The sequence below is a fragment of the Stenella coeruleoalba genome (genome assembly GCF_951394435.1).
Source record: "Stenella coeruleoalba genome assembly, chromosome: 17".
NCBI lineage: Eukaryota > Metazoa > Chordata > Mammalia > Artiodactyla > Delphinidae > Stenella > Stenella coeruleoalba.
The window spans coordinates 33,814,505-33,834,103 of record NC_137163.1 but is presented as its reverse complement, the minus strand read 5'-3'; the positions used below and the strand labels follow the sequence as shown (position 1 = coordinate 33,834,103).

The window sequence follows — 19,599 nt, the reverse complement described above, 5'->3', positions numbered from 1 at the left end:
CATCAAGTTTTTGTTCTCATAATAATACAAGGGAATTGTCATATGCCTATGTCAGATAATAACATTTAGGCTGATGTTGTCATTAAGAAAGAACAGATCAACAATAGTACTCTCTCAAAAAGAGGAGCAAAATCTTTTGACCTTTCCATTTAGCACTCAGTGGGAAAAATTTACATGTTTCCTAGCTTAATGCAATCTGAAAGTTCAGAAATAAAATCTAAATTATTTTTATATTTCTTATCAGCACCTACAAGGAAAAGGTCTCATTAGCATACACAGCACACCGAAGCAATATGAACAAGCTTCGTTCAGATCAAGAAAACCAAATACATTGCAAATTTCTTCCTAAAACAGGAGTTTTCATAGCGAAACTCAAGACTAAATAGATCACAAAATGTTAGTTACAGATATTTTTATTAATGTGACATTAAATTTTGAAAATCCCATAGAAACTACTTTTTACAATTTTAAAAAACCTAAGTCATTTTCATGCGATGGCTTGAGGAGTTTTCACTGCTTCTCCAAGAAGTTAATTCATTAAGCTGAAGTCAGTCCCTTGCCTTGAGGAGACCAGTGAAAGAGAGGAAAGCTGGAGCAACAAGAGCATAGTGGGGAAATGGTCAAGAAAATTGTCCAAACAATGCAAATGCTTAAGGGACTCAAAGAGATATTTGAACACCCATGTTCACAGCAGCATTATTCCACCAAAATGGGGAAGCAACCCAACTGTCTACTGACAGATGAGTGGATAAACTATGGTGTATTCATACACGGAATACTATTTAGCCTTAAAAAGGAAGGAAATTCTACATGGATTAAACTTGAAGACATTATGCTAAATGAAATAAGTCAGCCACAAAAGGACAAATATTATATGATTCCACTAATATGAAGTACCTACAGTAGTCAAATTCAGAGAGACAGAAAGTAGAATGATAACTGTCAGGAGCTGAGGGGCGGGGAAATGAGAAGTTGTTGTTTAATGAGTAACAGAGTTTCAGTTGGGAAAGATGAAAAAGTTTAGGGGATGGATGGTGATGATGGTTGCACAATAATGTGAAGTACTTAATACCATCGAACTATACACTTAAGAATAGTTACGGACTTCCCTGGTGGCGCAGTGGTTGAGAATCCGCCTGCCCATGCAGGGGACACGGGTTCGAGCCCTGGTCCAGGAAGATCCCGCATGCCGCGGAGCAGCTGAGTCCTTGCGCCACAACTACTGAGCCTGTGTTCTAGAGCCCACGAGCCACAACTACTGAGTCCGTTTGCTGCAACTGCTGAGGCCCGTGCACCTAGAGCCTGTGATCTGCAATGGGAGAAGCCACTGCAATGAGAAGCCCGCGCACCGCTTGCCACAACCAGAGAAAAGCCCTCATGCAGCAACGAAGAACCAACGCAGCCAATAATAAATAAATAATAAATAGTCAATTAGCTACAAAGTGGGAAACTCAGGATTAAAAAAAAAGAATAGTTAAAATGGTAAATTTTATGTTACGTATATTTTACCTTTAAAAAAAATGCAAATGCTTACAGGGGCAGGCATGCCTGTGGGTGAGCCGAGCAGGTCAGGGTTCGTGAAGGTAGGAAGAGTGGAGATTCACAGCGGTGAGTGTGCAGGTGTCCTCGCTAAAGAGAGCAGGTGCTGCTCAGCTCGCTGATTGCAGCCATGTGCCATTTTCCCGGCAGATATTATTTTTCAAGAGAAGCTTGAGATCCACATTTTTGAGACATATTCTACTTTCTTTAAATTGGCAACAAATTTTAAGTTTTAAAAACACTACAGGTCAAATAAAGCATGTCTGCTGGCCTCCAGAGTGCATCTTTTGATTTAGAAAGTGAATTAACAGCATTCTTTTTATATACAAAGGCCACGCTTGATGCAGGGGAGCAAGCCGAGTCCTGAACAGCATCTGCTGGAGCACAGGAATTATTTCCAGTCTGTGCTGCCAGCCTATGCATTCAGGAAGGAAGGCATACGAGTATATCACAACCATAACCTTATTCTAGGAAATTACTAACAAGTGGGAAAGGGGTGTTTCTGTGTGTGCTTTGCTTTGCTTTTGTGTATCTGAAATGAGAACCTTTAGAATTCTTGCGCATGTGAGAACAGGCTGTCCACTTTGGGCCAGTATAATAGATTCCCATGTTTAGTCTCAGACAAGAAATGAATCCTCCATTTACAAAACAGTCAAATAAAGATGTGAGCAGCATTTATCCGAATCACATGAAGGATGACTTTGCAGTATTAACACCCCCAATTCTTGTAAATAAGGCTGTGGGAAGCTGAATTCTAAACGAAAATTCATGTTTTAATTTTCTATCTCATGAATTTGGGGAGGCAGGGGGTGATCATTTCAAAATGATAAAACATCCTAGAATAAACTAACAAGAGTCATTATTAAATAAATGCAACTCTGGAACAGAACTAAGAGCCTTCATAATACATCTTTTGTTCTTCAAAATAACCAGTTTTATTTTTCATTTTTGTTTATCTTATTACTATTATTCTGTAGATGAGGCAAATAATGTCTTTAGTGTAAGAATGTAATTTGAATTAATTGGTTATTAGGCAGTAATATTCAATTCAATTTAACAAGTGTTTATTGAGCACCTTTCATATACTCAGTGATGTGATGGGCATAGTGAACAACACATGAGAATTATGTCCATCCACTTTCCCCACCAACAACACCCCACCTACACAACCTAGCTTCATTTCAAATGGACCAACAAGGAAAGCAAACATGAAACCATCAGAGGGCAGGAGAGGGTAGAATCTACCTGTAGCTCCCCTTGGTTTCCACATGGTAGAAAAATATTGTGCCATAATATCCTCAACCCTTGTTGGGAGTCATCTTGTCAGGGCATGAGTACTAGAGCCAGAAGAGAAACCAAGACGGCTTTCAGTCATGTTCTGCCTTCAGTAGGGAAAGACTTTATCTCCATTACACAGATAAGGCATGTGAGGGTCAGTTAAGGGATTCGTCCAAAGGCACACAGTAAGTGGGAGAAGAGACCAGGACGCAGACTCCTGCTTGCAGGGCACGACTCTTCCTGCCCCAGTCCACTGCCCATTGCGTCGCCAACAGCGAGTACTTCCTTAGCCCAACAAGCATTTAATGGGCTTCTTCCTTTGGCACACTATGCTCTGCCCAATCCCACCAGACATTTGGGGTTGAGTTTGTCACACTGTTTAAAAGTTTAAAGGCTAGAGTAAGGCGGAAGAGAGACAGTGGTGGGCGAGTTCTCTGCAGCAGGGCCTCACAATGTCTGCACCTCCAAGGGGTCACTGCAGGTCCAACGTCTGGTCTTCAGTTCTGCACATTCAGGAATTTGATTTTATCAGTTCCCTCAGGGATGATGAGACTCTGGGGGACTGAGTCATGCCAACCAAATGCTCAAGACACTGACTGATAAACCATAAGGCCAATCTGCTCATGTACCACGAGAAACATTATCAGGCAGGCCAGAATATGCTTCTATGCTGCTTCGAAGCCCCTTTCGGGAAATCTCTTCCAAGAGGAGACTCCTTGAAAAACACAGACTCGGAAAAAGGGAGCCTTGGTGAACTGGGCTCCAGACAAACCACACAGCTGTTCACCAAATGCATGCCACGTCCTCCCTCTATTGCTCACACACTTCTTCAGCCTGTGATTACCACCACTCTTCTCCCCAAACACACCTTACCCCATTCTCTGCTGCTTAAAATAATATTAATAACTTATTGAATGCTTACTACAAGCTAAGCACAGCTCTAAATAGTTTCACATGCATTGTCTCATTTAATCTCCCCAACGTTGTGAGATAGGCACTCTCATTATTCTCCTTTTGAAAAAAAGGAAGGCTCAGAAACACAGAAAGTTGGCTATCCTAAGGACACCAGCCAACAGCAATCCAGAGACCTTCAAGATGGTGGAGGAGAAAGACGTGGAGATCACCTTCCTCCCCACAAACACATCAGAAATACATCTACATGTGGAACAACTCCTACAGAACACCTACTGAATGCTGGCAGAAGACCTCACACTTCCCAAAAGGCAAGAAACTCCCCACGTACCTGACATGTGGCTGACAGGGTCTTGGTGCTCAGGCCAGGTGTCAGGCCTCTGCCTCTGAGGTGGGAAAGCCGAGTGCAGGACACTGGTCCACCAGAGACCTCCAAGCTCCACATAATATCAAACGGCGAAAGCTCTCCCAGAGATCTCCATTTCAACATTAAGACCCAGCTCCACTCAACAACCAGCAAGCTCCAGTGCTGGACACTCTATGCCAAACAACTAGCAAGACAGGAACACAACCCCACCCATTAGCAGAGAGGCTGCCTAAAATCATAATAAGGTCACAGAAACCCCAAAACACACGGCCGGACACAGTCCTGCCCACCAGAAAAACAAGATCCAGCCTCATACTCCACAACACAGGCACCAGTCCCCTCTGCCAGGAAGCCTACACAACCCACAGAACCAACCTTAGCCACTGGGGGCAGACACCAAAAACAACGAGAACTATGAACCTGCAGCCAGTGAAAAGGAGACCCTAAACACAGTTAAGTTAAGCAAAATGAGAAGACAAAGAAACACAAAGCAGGTGAAGGAGCAAGGTAAAAACCCACCAGACCAAACAAATGAAGAGGAAACAGGCAGTCTACATGAAAAAGAATTCAGAGTAATGATAGTAAAGATGATCCAAAATCTTGGAAACAGAATGGAGAAAATACAAGAAATGTTAACAAGGACCTAGAAGAACTACAGAGCAAACAAACAATGATGAAAAACACAATAAATGAAGTTAAAAATTCTCTAGAAGGAATCAACAGCAGAATAACTGAGGCAGAGGAATGGATTGGTGACCCAGAAGATAAAATAGTGGAAATAACTACTGCAGAGCAGAATAAACAAAAAAGAATGAAAAGAATTGAGGATGGTCTCAGAGACCTCTGGGACAACACTAAACGCACCAACATTCAAATTATAGGGGTCCCTGAAGAAGAAGAGAAAAAGAAAGGGACTGATAAAATATTTGAAGAGACTAGAGTTAAAAACTTCACTAATATGGTAAAGGAAATACTCATCAAGTCCAAGAAGCATAGAGACTCCCATACAGGAAAAATCCAAGGAGAAACACACCAAGACACATATTAATCAAACTATCACAAATTAAATACAAAGAAAAAATATTAAAAGCAGCAAGGGAAAAACAACAAATAACATACAACGGAATTACCATAAGGTTAACAGCTGATCTTTCAGCAGAAACTCTGCAAGCCAGAAGGGAGTGACAAGACATATTTCAAGTGATGAAAGGAAAGAACCTACAACCAAGATTACTCTACCCAGCAAGGACAGAGATTCAACAGAGCAAATCACTCAGAATGATTTTCTGAATGATTCAGAATCTCATTCAGATTCGACGGAGAAATTAAAACCTTCACAGACAAGCAAAAGCTAAGAGAAGTCAGCATCATCAAACCAGCTTTACAACAAATGCTAAAGGAACTTCTCTAGGCAGGAAACACAAGAGAAGGAAAAGATCTAAAATAACAAACCCAAAACAATTAAGAAAATGGTAATAGGAACATACATATCGATAACCACCTTAAATGTAAATGGATTAAATGCTCCCACCAAAAGACACAGACTGGCTGAATGAATAAAAAAACAAGATCCGTATATATGCTGTCTATAAGAGACCCACTTCAGACCTAGGGACACATACAGACAGTGAGGGGATGGAAAAAGATATTCCATGCAAATGGAAATCAAAAGAAAGCTGGAGGAGCAATTCTCATATCAGACAAAATAGACTTTAAAATAAAGACTATTACAAGAGACAAAGAAGGACACTACACAATGATCAAGGGATCAATCCAAGAAGAAGATATAACAATTGCAAATATCTATGCACCCAACATGGGAGCACCTCAATACATAAGGCAAATACTAACAGCCATAAGAGGGGAAATCGACAGTAACACAATCCTGGTGGGGGACTTTAACACCCCACTTTCACCAATGGACAGATCACCCAAAATGAAAATAAATAAGGAAACACAAGCTTTAAATGACATATTAGAGAAGATGGACTTAATTGATATTTATAGGACATTCCATCCCAAAACAACAGAATACACTTTCTTCACAAGTGCTCCTGGAACATTTTCCAGGACAGATCATATCTTGGGACACAAATCAAGTCTTGGTAAATTTATGAAAATTGAAATCATATCAAGTATCTTTTCCGATCACAATGCTATCAGACTAGATATCAATTCCAGGAAAAAAATCTGTAAAACATACAAACACATGGAGGCTAAACAATATACTACCTAATAACCAAGAGATCACTGAAGAAATCAAAGAGGAAATCAAAAAAAACACCTAGAAACAACTGAAAATGAAAACACGACGACCCAAAACCTATGGGATGCAGCAAAAGCAGTTCTAACAGGGTAGTTGATAGCAATACAATCCTACCTCAAGAAACAAGAAACATGTCAAATAAACAACCTAACCTTACACCTAAAGCAATTAGAGAAAGAAGAACAAAAGAACCCCGAAGTTAGCAGAAGGAAAGAAATCCTAAAGATCAGATCAGAAATAAATGAAAAAGAAATGCAGGAAACAGAAGCAAAGATAAATAAAACTAAAAGCTGGTTCTTTGAGAATATAAACAAAATTGATAAACCATTAGCCAGACTCATCAAGAAAAAAAGGGAGAAGACTCAAATTAATAGAATTAGAAATGAAAAAGGAGAAGAAACAACTGACACTGCAGAAATACAAAGGATCATGAGAGATTACTGCAAGCAACTCTATGCCAATAAAATGGACAACCTGGAAGAAATGGACAAATTCACAGAAAAGCACAATCTTCTGGAACTGAACAAGAAATAGAAAATATAAACAGCTTCCATAGTGTAATGGTTAGCACTCTGGACTCTGAAAATATAAACAGACCAATCAAAAGCACTGAAATTGAGACTGTCATTAAAAATCTTCTAATAAACAAAAGCCCAAGACCAGACAGCTTCACAGGCTAATTCTATCAAACATTTAGAGAAGAGCTAACACCTATCCTTCTCAAACTCTTCCAAAATATAGCAGAGGGAGGCACACTCCCAAACTGATTCTATGAGGCCACCATCACCCTGATACCAAAACCAGACAAAGATGTAAGAAAGAAAGAAAACTATAGGCCAGTATCACTGATGAACATAGATACAAAAAACCTCAACAAAATACTAGCAAACAGAATCCAACAGCACATTAAAAGGATCATACAGGGCTTCCCTGGTGGCGCAGTGGTTAAGAGTCCACCTGCCGATGCAGGGGACAAGGGTTCGTGCCCCGGTCTGGGAAGATCCCACATGCTGCGGGGCGGCTAGGCCCATGAGCCATGGCCGCTGAGCCTGCGCGTCCGGAGCCTGTGCTCCGCAACGGGAGAGGTCACAACAGTGAGAGGCCCGCGTACCGCAAAAAAAAAAAAAAAAAGGATCATACACTATGATGAAGTGGGCTTTATCCCAGTAATGCAAGGATTCTTCAATATAAACAAATCAATCAATGTGACAAACATATTAACAAATTGAAGGAGAAAAACCATATGATCATCTCAATAGATGCAGACAAGCTTTTGACAAAATTCAACACCCATTTATGATAAAAAAAAAAACCTCCAAAAAGTACGCACAGAGGGAACTTACCTCAACATAATAAAGGCCATATATGACAAACCCACAGCCAGCATCATCCTCAATGGTGAAAAACTGAAACCATTTCCACTAAGATCAGGAACAAGACAAGGTTGTCCACTCTCACCACTATTATTCAACATAGTTTTGGAAATTTTAGCCACGGCAATCAGAGCAGAAAAAGAAATAAAAGGAATCCAAACCAGAAAAGAAGAAGTAAGGCTGTCACTGTTTGCTGATGACATGATACTATATAGAGAGAGTCCTAAAGATGCTACCAGAAAACTACTAGAGCTAATCAATGAATTTGGTAAAGTAGCAGGATACAAAATTAATGCACAGAAATCTCTTGCATTCCTATACACTAACGGTGAAAAGTCTGAAAGAGAAATTAAGGAAACACTCCCATTTACCATGGCAACAAAAAGAATAAAATACCTAGGAATAAACCTACCTAAGGAGACAAAAGACCTGTATGCAGAAAATTATAAGACACTGATGAAAGAAATTAAAGATGATACAAATAGATGGAGAGATATATCATGCTCTTGGATGGGAAGAATCAACAATGTGGAAATGACTGTACTACTCAAAGCAATCTACAGATTCAGTGCAATCCCTATCAAACTACCAATGGCACTTTTCACAGAACTAGAACAAAAATTTTCACAATTTGTATGGAAACACAAAAGACCCTGAAAAGCCAAAGCAATCTTGAGAAAGAAAAACGGAGCTGGAGGAATCAGGCTCCCAGACTTCAGACTATACTACAAAGCTACAGCAATCAAGACAGTATGGTACTGGCACAAAAACAGAAATATAGACCAATGGAACTGGATAAAAAGCCCAGAGATAAACCCACGCACATATGGTCATCTTATCTTTGATAAAGAAGGCAAGAATATATAATGGAGGGCTTCCCTGCTGGTGCAGTGGTTGAGAGTCTGCCTGCCGATGCAGGGGACACGGGTTCCTGCCCCGGTCCGGGAAGATTCCACATGCCGCAGAGCGGCTGGGCCCGTGAGCCATGGCTGCTGAGCCTGCATGTCCTGAGCCTGTGCTCCGCGACAGGAGAGGCCACAACAGTGAGAGGCCCACGTACCGCAAAAAAAAAAAAAAACTAAACATAGAACTACCATACGACCCAGCAATCCCACTACTGGGCATATACCCTGAGCAAACCATAATTCAAAAGTCATGTACCACAATGTTCATTGCAGCTCTATTTACAATAGCCAGGATACGGAAGCAACCTAAGTGTCCATTGACAGATGAATGGATAAAGAAGATATGGCACATATATACAATGGAATATTACTCAGCCATAAAAAGAAATGAAATTGAGTTATTTGTAGTGAGGTGGATGGACCTATAGACTGTCATACAGAGTGAAATAAGTCAGAAACAGAAAAATAAATACTGTATGCTAACACATATATATGGAATCAAAAAAAAAAAAGGTTCTGAAGAACCTAGGGGCAGGACAGGAATAAAGACGCAGACGGAGAGAATGGACTTGAGGACACGGGGAGGGGGAATGGGAAGATGGGATGAAGTGAGAGAGTGGCATAGACATATACACACTACCAAATGTAAAACAGATAGCTAGTGGGAAGCAGCCTCATAGCACAGGGAGACCAGCTTGGTGCTTTGTGACCACCTAGAGATGGGGGATAGGGATGGTGGGAGGGGGACGCAAGATGGAGGGTATATGGGGATATATGTATATGTATAGCTGATTCACTCTGTTATAAAGCAGAAACTAAAACACCACTGTAAAGCAAGTATACTCTAATAAAGATGTTAAAAAAAAAAAAAAGGGAAGGCTCAGAAGGGTTAAGTAACTTGCCCACAGTCTCACAGCCAGCAAGCCAGCACAAGGATTCAAACGCAGGAAGTCAGACCCCAGAGCCCATACTCCTAACCACGAAGCTACCCTGCCTGCAAGGCACTCCAACTCCTTCAATGCCCATTTCACATGGCACTGCCTCTGATGCAGCCTTTAATGACCCCTGATGATCTGTGTTCTCACCCTCCTCCAGGCCCCATTGCTCCTCTAGCTTTTGCTGCATATGTAACTACCATCCTTACCTTCCTATTTGGGATTTAAGGCAAATGGATCCATAGTCATCTGCTCAGGCTGCTGTAACAGAATCCCACACTCTGGTGACTTAAACAACAGTTATTTATTATCTCACAGTTCTAGAGGCTATAAGTCCGAGATCAACTTTTCAGTAGAACTGGTTTCTGGTGAGGCATTCTTCCTAGCTTACAAACAATCACCTTCTCACTGTGGCCTTTTGTCTGTGCATGCAGAGAAAGAAATAGCTCTTGTATCTCTTCTTTTTCTTAAAAGGACACCAGCCCTCTCAGATTAGAGCCCCACATTTATTTAACCTTAACTACATCCCTAATGGACCTGTTTAAATATCATCACACTGGAAATGAGGGCTTCAGTACATGAATTTCGGGGAGGCGGAGGGGACACAATTCATCTAATAATGAATTATATTGTAAAGCAAACCATGTTATTGGAAGTTCCACTGAATAAAGCTTCCATTTGCAACTAATAATATTCATTTCCTGGTTATATCAGGGGCTTAGCTGTGGCAGAGACACAAGTAAATCCCAATTCCCTCACCAACACTGCATAATTCATCTTTGTAGGAGGCAGAAGGACTGTGTTGAGGGCTCATCAGAAGTCCAGCCGTCTCTCTATCACATACTACTGACAAGGAAAACCCTCAAGTCAGAGAGCATACCTGGCTCCAAAGGCAGTACTGCACAGTGTGTAGAAAAGCAGACTCTGGAGCAGACCTGGGTTTTAATCACTTACAGGCTGTGTGACTTTCGGCAGGTGGGTTACCTTCTCTGAGCATCAGATGACTCATTTTTGGTTTTTTAGACCAGTTTCCTGCCTTCATGCAGGGAACGGATGGAGACTGATTTAGCTGATACTGATGAGGCAACCAAGGGCAGTAAAGAGGTGGGTGGTGGGAGGTTTACATTCAATGAAAAGTAATGAAACTCCTATATGGCATTAGGCCAGGGGGTTCCTTCCTGCGTTCATTCAAATTGTACTCAGTAGGAAACAGCCCTACTGTTAGATGTCAGTCACTATTTTAGAACAATAAGGTATACAGAGGTAAGTGTAGTAATTTGTCATATTTTGTGGCCAAACAGCATTTTTTCGAATACTCCTCCCACATTTGAGAAACTTCCTACCTTCTGAGTCCATATCTTCCAGAGAAGTCAGGAATCTGAATCCCCAGCTTACTTTACAGGCAAGTGACCTGGGTTCCACCGATCAGCAGCAACCATGCAAAGATTCTTCTCAGAAGAGAGCAGGCGTACAGAAGGAGTCACCACACGGATTCACTGTGGTGGAGATGTGTGGAGCATGGCAGAGAGACGCCCAGCCTGCAGAAGCAACAGCAATGGGGTCCCCACATAAGGACTCACTTGATGGTATCAGCAGAGGGACCTGTGGTAGCCACACCAAGGTCTCTACTGGAGCCACCAGTGTTGTAATTTGTGTAGTGTTCCTGGCTGCATGGCCTCCAAGTCTGACCCTGGTCCTCCCAGAAATTCTGTGAGCTCCTTAATATCCTTTTAAAAACTCTCTTTCTGTATAAACTAGCCAGAGTGGGCACTATTGTTTGCAATTGAGAACTTCAAACCAGTATGAAACCAAGTAATAGTTGCACTACTAAATTAAAGTCAAGAGAGAAGAAACACATTTTGGCATATCACGGAACTTTTTTAACCCCATTAATATACTTTTTTTTTGGGGGGGGGGGGCCACAACTTTCAGCTTGCATGAGCTTAGCTCCCTGACCAGGGATTGAACCTGCAGGCAGTGGAAGTGCAGTGTCACAACCACTGGACTGCCAGAGAATTCCCTAAAATTTTAAATAAGTACAAGAAATTAAGGCAACTATCTGTGAAACTTTAATAGTTAAAAGCAGCTGATCATTTGTTCCAGTGGATATCTGGGACCACTGCAGTAGGTACAGTAAGCAAGAGATATGGCACAAAGTTATATCTATATACACACACACACAACACACAAACTACTCAAGACTCGAGGTTACATAGATTCAACCTGTATCTGTTAGCATGGGGACTTACTAATTTAACCTCCCCTGGCCTTGAAGTTCCTGATTTATGAGATAGTTAAAAACCAAGCAATTATTTCCCAGTGGGTTTTAAGATCATGGATATATAGACAGGACAATTTAATCATTACCTCAATAAACTGGGTCTTAAATCCTAGGCACAGCTAAAGGTTTACACAAAGGCTTTATGTAATTCACCAAAGTCATTTCAATGCTAGAACAGCTTGGACTTTAAATAGAGGGCACCTAACAAGAGCCCTTAAAGTCTTATCCTCCTACTTAATCAAAAAAATGGAGACAAGACCACCCTGCTATTGGTTTTCTCAAAAAGATGCAAGTCTTTTTTTTAATTTAATTTTATTTATTTTTTACACAGCAGGTTCTTATTAGTTATCTATTTTATACATATTAGTGTATATATGTCAATCCCAATCTCCCAAAAGATGCAAGTCTTAATAACAACTTTGTTTGGTTTAATAGCATCATTTTTCAGGACTAATGACTAAAAAAACATAGGTGATCTAGGCCTTTCCAAACATTCTGGACTTCATATGTCTTTGGATTTGTCACATACAAAAAAGATAAAGTCAGTGACCCAGACTGCTTACCCTGAGCCCCAAAATCTTGATTATGGATATCCAGTTATTTATGATATACCTGAAAATGTTCCAACGTGGACATGGGTTATTTTTGTCTGGACAGCATCCATTCCCATTTCTTCAGGTACTAACACCCCAATTGTCTCTGGAGACTATACTCCCCTATACCCTGTCCATGTGTTTTAATAAAGAGGTGGTTTAACCCCTCTCCAGGGGTGGGCAGTGACCCAGGCCTGACCAAGCAGCCTGGCTGCCATGTTTGGTTGAGAGGCTGGCAATCCAGAGCAATGAGAATCAAACCTGGGAATTCTGCTGGTACTACTGAGAAAGAGAAGCTCTCCACGGGGCAGCTCGGCTAACAGATAAGCCTGGAGCTTCCAGTGGTGTCTTGAGGTCATGAAGGGAGGGCCTGCCTGAGGATGAAACCAATTCAGATGAATGCAGAGCCAAGCGATGGCAAGAGTCTGATTTCCGAGGTTATTGTTTAAGATCTGGATCCAGCCAAGCTTCTGCCTACGCAGTTACAAGAACCAATTAATGATTTATTTAGATGACAGTCAACCTTAAAAGTTTTTAAAAACAGTACTTCTAGAATAGAAAAACTTGCCAGGTTAGTCATATGTTGCATCTATTTTATTTTCAATTCTAGGAGAGTTATCTTTAATAAATTTGGGGTAGCCATCTTCAAAAAACAACAAAAAAAGAGCCAATTAAATTTGATATTTTTCTAAGTTCCTTGAAATTCAGTTTCTATCATTCACAACCTGAAGAGTCTTAACAGATATAGATACTTGAGACTTTATAAAGATAGCAAATGTGTTATTTAACTTTAAAAGTATTCAAGTATAATATGAGCTTATACCAGATGTTAATTTCCTGCTCTGAACAACTTCCTAAGTCTTGCCCACAATCCCCTGCTTGGGAGAATGGTGCTGGAGAAGTCCGTGCATGAGGCAACCACCAAAGGACCTGGGATGAACAGCCAACCCAAAGGCAGCTAATCTTTTTCCTAGCCAGGCTCTAATGGCTGTGTAGCCTGGCTCAATGAACTAGACCAATAGGAAACTCTCAGTTACAAGTTTGAGCCAGAAGATACTGAGGTCCCAGGCTGCAGCCTTATGGGCTGGCCATTCAGGGACCATATGTAAAATGAAGCAACAGAAGAAGGCAGGAGAGAAAAAGGGAGGGGCCCACTGAGCGAGACCACATGACCTCTGAGAAAGGTAATGACTCCATTCCTAATTTTAAAGTCCTTTGTTTTGGGCTCCATGAGACCCAGCTGTTCTTTGTTTCACAGGCTCAGAATCCTTTGAAGGGGCAGCGCAGTAGAGTGGTTAGAGACTATGGCTCCCAAGTGACCACCTGGGTGTGAGTCCGGATTCCCACTGACCACCCACATGCTTAGGACACATTCTCTAAGGCTGCTCCTCCTCAGTAGAGTGGGGTTAATAACACTCTACCTGGAGCAGGACAGAAGAGTCCATGTGACAATATACTCAGAACAACGTAACAATAGAAGTAGTCATTGTTACAATGAGCTCCTTGTACTTAAACTCATTTGAGTGACATCCTAGTCCTTGGCCACTGAGAGGGCCCAAACTAATGCAACAATTTATTAAGTGATTAACTTAAACAAAAATATAGTCTTAAACAATACATACAGTACTGTCAGCCTATGGATATAACTACAGGGAAAAATCCTCTTTAACGGGAAAACCTGAGCCATGGGTAGCACGTGAAAGTGGACACCCCGTCCCTGTCTTTATCCTGTAATGTGCCCTGCTCCTCTTGGGTCCCATGCTGACCCCTCGGGACCAGGTCATTCCTTGTACCAGGGCTGATATGCCAACTTCCCAGACTCCTCTTCCTCCGTCTGCAACTGCTCGAAGCTTAGCCTCCTCTTCCAATGCATTCTACAGCTCTAGCTATTCCTGTGGCTCCTTGTTCTTGTCAGGCAGGTGCCCATGTACACTGCGTGTGCCAGGAAAAGATACCAATGCTGAAGAAGTAGGAGAGTGTCTGTAGACTGCCCTGGCTTTCAGGATGAAGAAAACAGCTAAGCCAAATCCAGAGCCTTCTCTCATTACTCAAACCGCTGGCCTGTGATTACTTCCTGTTCCGAGTGGGCCCACCCCTTCTGAGGTCGGAAAAAAAATTCACCTACAGGCTGGGGGGTTTTACTCTGTAACTGTTTTGTCCCTTCTGTGAAAATTACACAAGCAACTGGACAGATTTTGTTCCTTTCCAAGTAAGTATTGTTTAATCATTCCGAACTGCTGATCTATGCTTTCCAGCCTTTAAAAAAACAAAATGGATTTTGCTACAGAAAGGTGATAAAAAAAACACATTTCAAAGAACCTCTTTAGAAAACAAAAATTCTCTATTTCCCCGGAAAAAAAGATTCACAGAAATATTCTTCAAATCTGTTCTCCAAAATGTATTAAGAATGAGAAGCTGGGCTTCCCTGGTGGTGCAGTGGTTGAGAGTCCGCCTGCTGATGCAGGGGACACGGGTTCGTGCCCCGGTCCGGGAAGATCCCACATGCCGCGGAGCAGCTGGGCCCGTGAGCCATGGCCGCTGAGCCTGCGCGTCCGGAGCCTGTGCTCCGCAACGGGAGAGGCCACAACAGTGAGAGGCCCGCGTACCACGAGAGAAAAAAAAAAAAACGAATGAGAAGCATACAGGAGTCCTGAGAAAGGAACAGAAATTTTATTTCTTTAGGAAAAAAATAAGGGCCTTCCCCAAAGGCCCTGGTGTATTTGGTTTTGTATTCTTTGCGAAAAGGCAATAATCAAGGAATTAAATCTATATTCCCGAGGTCTTTCTCCCTGCCTCATTTTGGTAGAATCAGGATGTAAGTTTTTTAGTGCAATTACTACTCTAAAAATTGGAAGACTAATATATTCTGACAGCTACAGAAGAGGGCTGGGGGAGAGAAGGGCTAACACACTCCAATGTTTCAAGCAAGGGGCCACTCCCATGCCGGGATAAGCCACTTTTTGAACTTAAAGCCAGTCCCTCAACTTACAGGCTGATCATGTTCTAAGTTTCTTCCTAACCTGGAATTCTTAGAATCTAGAAAGTATTCTCCCCCAAGAACAATGTTCTAAGCACTGACTTATGTCACTCTAAAAGAGCCATCCTCACCTCAGATTTCCTTAAGAATCACAGAATTTTGTCCTATGGGCCCTGCACACTCCAGACACAACTCGTACCTTCCTTTTTGGAAATGCATTCAGAACTCCAAATAAGACACAGTGCTTCTGACCCTACAGCACTGTCACCAGTGCCAAGATGTCAGTGATGGCCAAGGCCTGCCTTCCTGGGGTGAAGAGACTCGCCTCACCCACGGTGACCAGACAAGGGAACCAAGAGGGGTTAGGGTAGGGGCAGGAGGGGTCCTTCCTGTCCCTCCTTGTGGTCCTCACTTGGCCACCAGTAGAGAAGGCAAAAGCAGGAACTTGAGGCTGGCAAGGCAGACCCCAGGGCCACAGAGTGCAGGAATGCGGGAGGGAAGGAGAATTCTCTAAGGCTTCAGCTGGCCAGTTCCTCCAGCTCAGCCAGGACTGCCTGTGCTCTTAACTTTCATTTCCACTGTTGGTTGCTAAGTGCTATACATAATGTAAAAGTAAATAGTAACACAGCACAGTTTGGGAGACACAAAAACACACATCAATCAGCCAAGGGGGAAAAAAAAAACCTCTCAAAGTTTCTAGCTTTATTTTTAGATCCTGGTTGACCAAATGAGTAACCTAAGTGCTCAAAGGAAGAGAAGCTGGGACGGAAAAGTGTAACACAGATGCTGCAGATCTCCAGACCCATCTTAGCTGATAAAATATGCATCAGTCAAGTCCTCAAGTGTTTTAAAGTACCTCACAGTAGTGCTTTGACTAGGGTACAATATCCAATGCACTCGACTCACAAGACTTGCTGGATAGAAAAAAACATCACCCCCTGGGGTTTCCAGACTGTGGAGCAAGCGCAACACAAAATATTGATACCCTTTAGTAGAGAATGCAACTTAATAAAAGTAACTAAAACAATGCTAAAGAAATGGGTGTAAAACCATTGAGGAAAGGAAGAGTGTTTTATTCACCTTGTATTTCCCACAACATCTGGCATATTGCCTTGGACAGAGTAGACATGCAACAAATGTTTTTTTCAAAAATAATATTAATAATAATTATGGTCCTGGAAGAGCCCTCATTTCTAAGCAAAACTATCATTATGACCTTCCTCAGGTTCCCTACATGGTGATCAAACTAGACCTGAAGTTTCAAAGATAAATTTATCACTTTAAAAGGAAATCAGAAGGAAGAGCAAAACAAGAGATAGAATAATATAAAAGAATCAACCACCAGACTGGAAAGCAGGAATAACCCTGAATGAGTCTTTGAGATTTGCTTGGCTTCTTCACCTGTAACACAAGATTATATTTGTGGCCCTACACCTCAGGGCAATGCAGCAGAGATGGATGAGAAATCATTAGGGGCTGCTCAGACTACACTCACGAGCAGCATCGTGATGGTCAAGTTACAAGGCAAAGATCTAGGATCCAAGGGGACCAAGTTACTCTCAGTGGAACTACCACGTAAATGCAAAATCTTCTTTCCCTTAGAAAAGACCCTTCTGATTATAATACCACTGTTTTAAGTTGGGAAAAAAATGCACAAATAAGAAAAGACACTTGCTTTATGGAAAGTTAAAAAAATGAAAAACACCATTCAATAAAGAGTGCTAGGACATCTTTTACCTTTTTAAATGTTCAAAACGTCAATCTATTAAATCCACTAGAAATATATCCTAGGATATAATCTTGCATAAAGTAAAAGTTACTGTACAAAAATGATAATAGCAAAAAAATTATTTAGATCTGTTATCAAATGACCAATCATGGAATGGCTAAGTAACCTGAGGTATATCCAGTCAATGGATTCGTTTATGCCCAATTACATATTATCTACAAAGAATATAAAATAAAATGGAAAAGTCCTTTAAAGTAAAAACTTCCATTTCTTTTACTCTCAATCCTTCACTTCTGACACCAATGCACAAGGGTTTTTTCCACACCAACCAATTCTCTAACTCTCTGGGCACCAACTGGGTGTCCTATAACTCCATTCTTACTACTAACTACCTGGCGTTAATGCAGACCCCTCAGGTTAAGGGCTCAGTCCCACAAGACTGCTGTCCACTTCAGACACCAGTTCCAAGTCCTAGGTTGTCACCTGTACTTCTGACCAATCAGCTACAGATTGGGGGTTCCTGAGACCCCCTCCTCAGGTTCAATAATTTGCTAGAACAGCTCATAGAACTCAAGAAAATAGTTTACTTAGTAGAGTATCAAACTGTTACAGAAAGATACAACTCAGGAAGGCCAGTTGGAAGAGATGCATACAGCCAGGTATGGGGGAAGGGGCATAGAGCTTCCATGCTCTCTCCAAGCGTGCCACCCTCCCAGCACTTTGATGTGTTTGGCAACCTGGAAGGTCTCCAAACCCTATTACTTAGGATTTTTATGACAGTTCCATTATGTAGGCATGTGTTGATTAAATCATTGGCCTTTGGTGACTGAATTCAATCCCCAGCCCCTCTTCCCTCCCTGGAGGATTGGGGGAGACGGAGTGGGGGGGAGGGACTAAAAATTCCAACCCTCTATCTTACAAGAGTCACTTAATTAGCATAAATTCAGATATGGCTGAAAAGGGCACATTATGAATAACAGAAGATGCTCCTCTTATCCCTATCACTAGAAACTCCAAGGGTTTTAGGAGCTCTGTGCCAGCAACTGGGGGCAAAGACCAAATATATATTTCTTATTATATCACAATATTACAGCTTGCAGTACAGTTAAATGAAAAATAATTTTTAAATTATATATAAATATAACTATGTAGCTAAGAAAAAAATCTCTCATAAAAATAATGAAATGTTCCAAATATTAACCTTGTTTGCCTTTGAATATTTGGATTATTTTTTCTTTCTAGTTTTCCATAATGTTCACATTTTATTTCATGATAATGCCTTACTTTTATAATGGTGAGGATTAGGGTATGAAGGAAACGGCACCCAAGCTCTGGGGAACATATTCTTTAAGTGTCTGGATTAGAAAAATAGAAGGCACAGTCTTCCTGTTGCTTTCCCAAGAAACTTCAGAGGCCAGAATTGACTTCTGATTCTCACTGCTTGCCTTTTGGTCTCACATGGAAAAGGCTGTCATGTCTTCCAAAGGGTGAGGTGGTGGGAACTCAACATCACAGACTTCCCACATCCCGATCCTCCCCTTCCGACCAGTCACAGAGCAAAATTCCATCAAAGAGCTCTTACTTTAAATATCCTATTAGAAATTTTAGGTCACAAGCCTAAAGAAAATGTGTGCGCGCGTGTGTGTGTGTGTGTGTGTGTGTGTGTTGTGTGTGTCTTTCTGTCTGTCTGTACATCGCTTCCTCCCCCCTTCCTCTATCTTCAAGGGCAGCAAGACAAACTCCAGGGCAATGATGCAGCCATCTGCCTCATTCGCCAAATCTGATAAATCTGAGTGATAAATGATAAATCTATTTATTAAAATAAAATGACAATGCAAAAGAGTGAGAACCAAAGGAACCCCAGCCACGTTAACACTCCAATATTAAACAATTTTAAATAACAACAGATTAAAGTCCATCCCTCCTCGCAACCTTGCCATAAAATCCAAATTAATAATCTCGGATCCCTATGGGCAGTATTCCGGACCCTAATACTGAATTAGGCTAAATATTTCCCCTTCAAGTGCATACAACAATGAGATAAACATTCAAAATCCCTTACATAGCACTACAGAGATATATATCATATATACCATTACATAAATGGTAAATTATGTAAAAACCCAATTATTAACACTGGCTGCCTTTGAATTATGGGTAACAATACTACAGTTATGTTCCTAAAAGTGTGGGGTAAATTAGAGATTTTTAATTTCAAAACTACTAAAAGTACACCCAGTGGTGTGTTCACCATTGAAAGAAATTCTCTGAAAAGCTTATTAAAACAAAAAAATTGTAGCAAAGAAAATGATCCCTCGAATTTATCTCTTTAGTAAATTCAAGTATTGGCAACTTCTTGTATGAAATGAAGGTGGTACAATTGTACCTTGGATATTAAAGAGCAGCTCCAGCAGCAGCAGGAGTTCTCTATGTGAGATGCTGCA

General features: G+C 41.3%; 1 protein-coding gene across 7 annotated transcripts in view; it reads right to left on the bottom strand.

Moving 5' to 3' along the window:
* NCALD (neurocalcin delta) overlaps positions 1–19,599 on the bottom strand; it is a 430,559-nt gene that overhangs the window by 398,061 nt on the left and 12,899 nt on the right. Inside the window, exon 2 of one of the 7 annotated variants that reach the window (XM_079901529.1) lies at positions 10,919–11,113. The exons of the other annotated variants lie outside the window; for them this stretch is intronic. The gene's annotated coding sequence lies outside the window, so the exon portion shown is untranslated. The remainder of the gene's footprint in view (positions 1–10,918; positions 11,114–19,599) is intronic. 7 annotated transcript variants of the gene reach the window in all.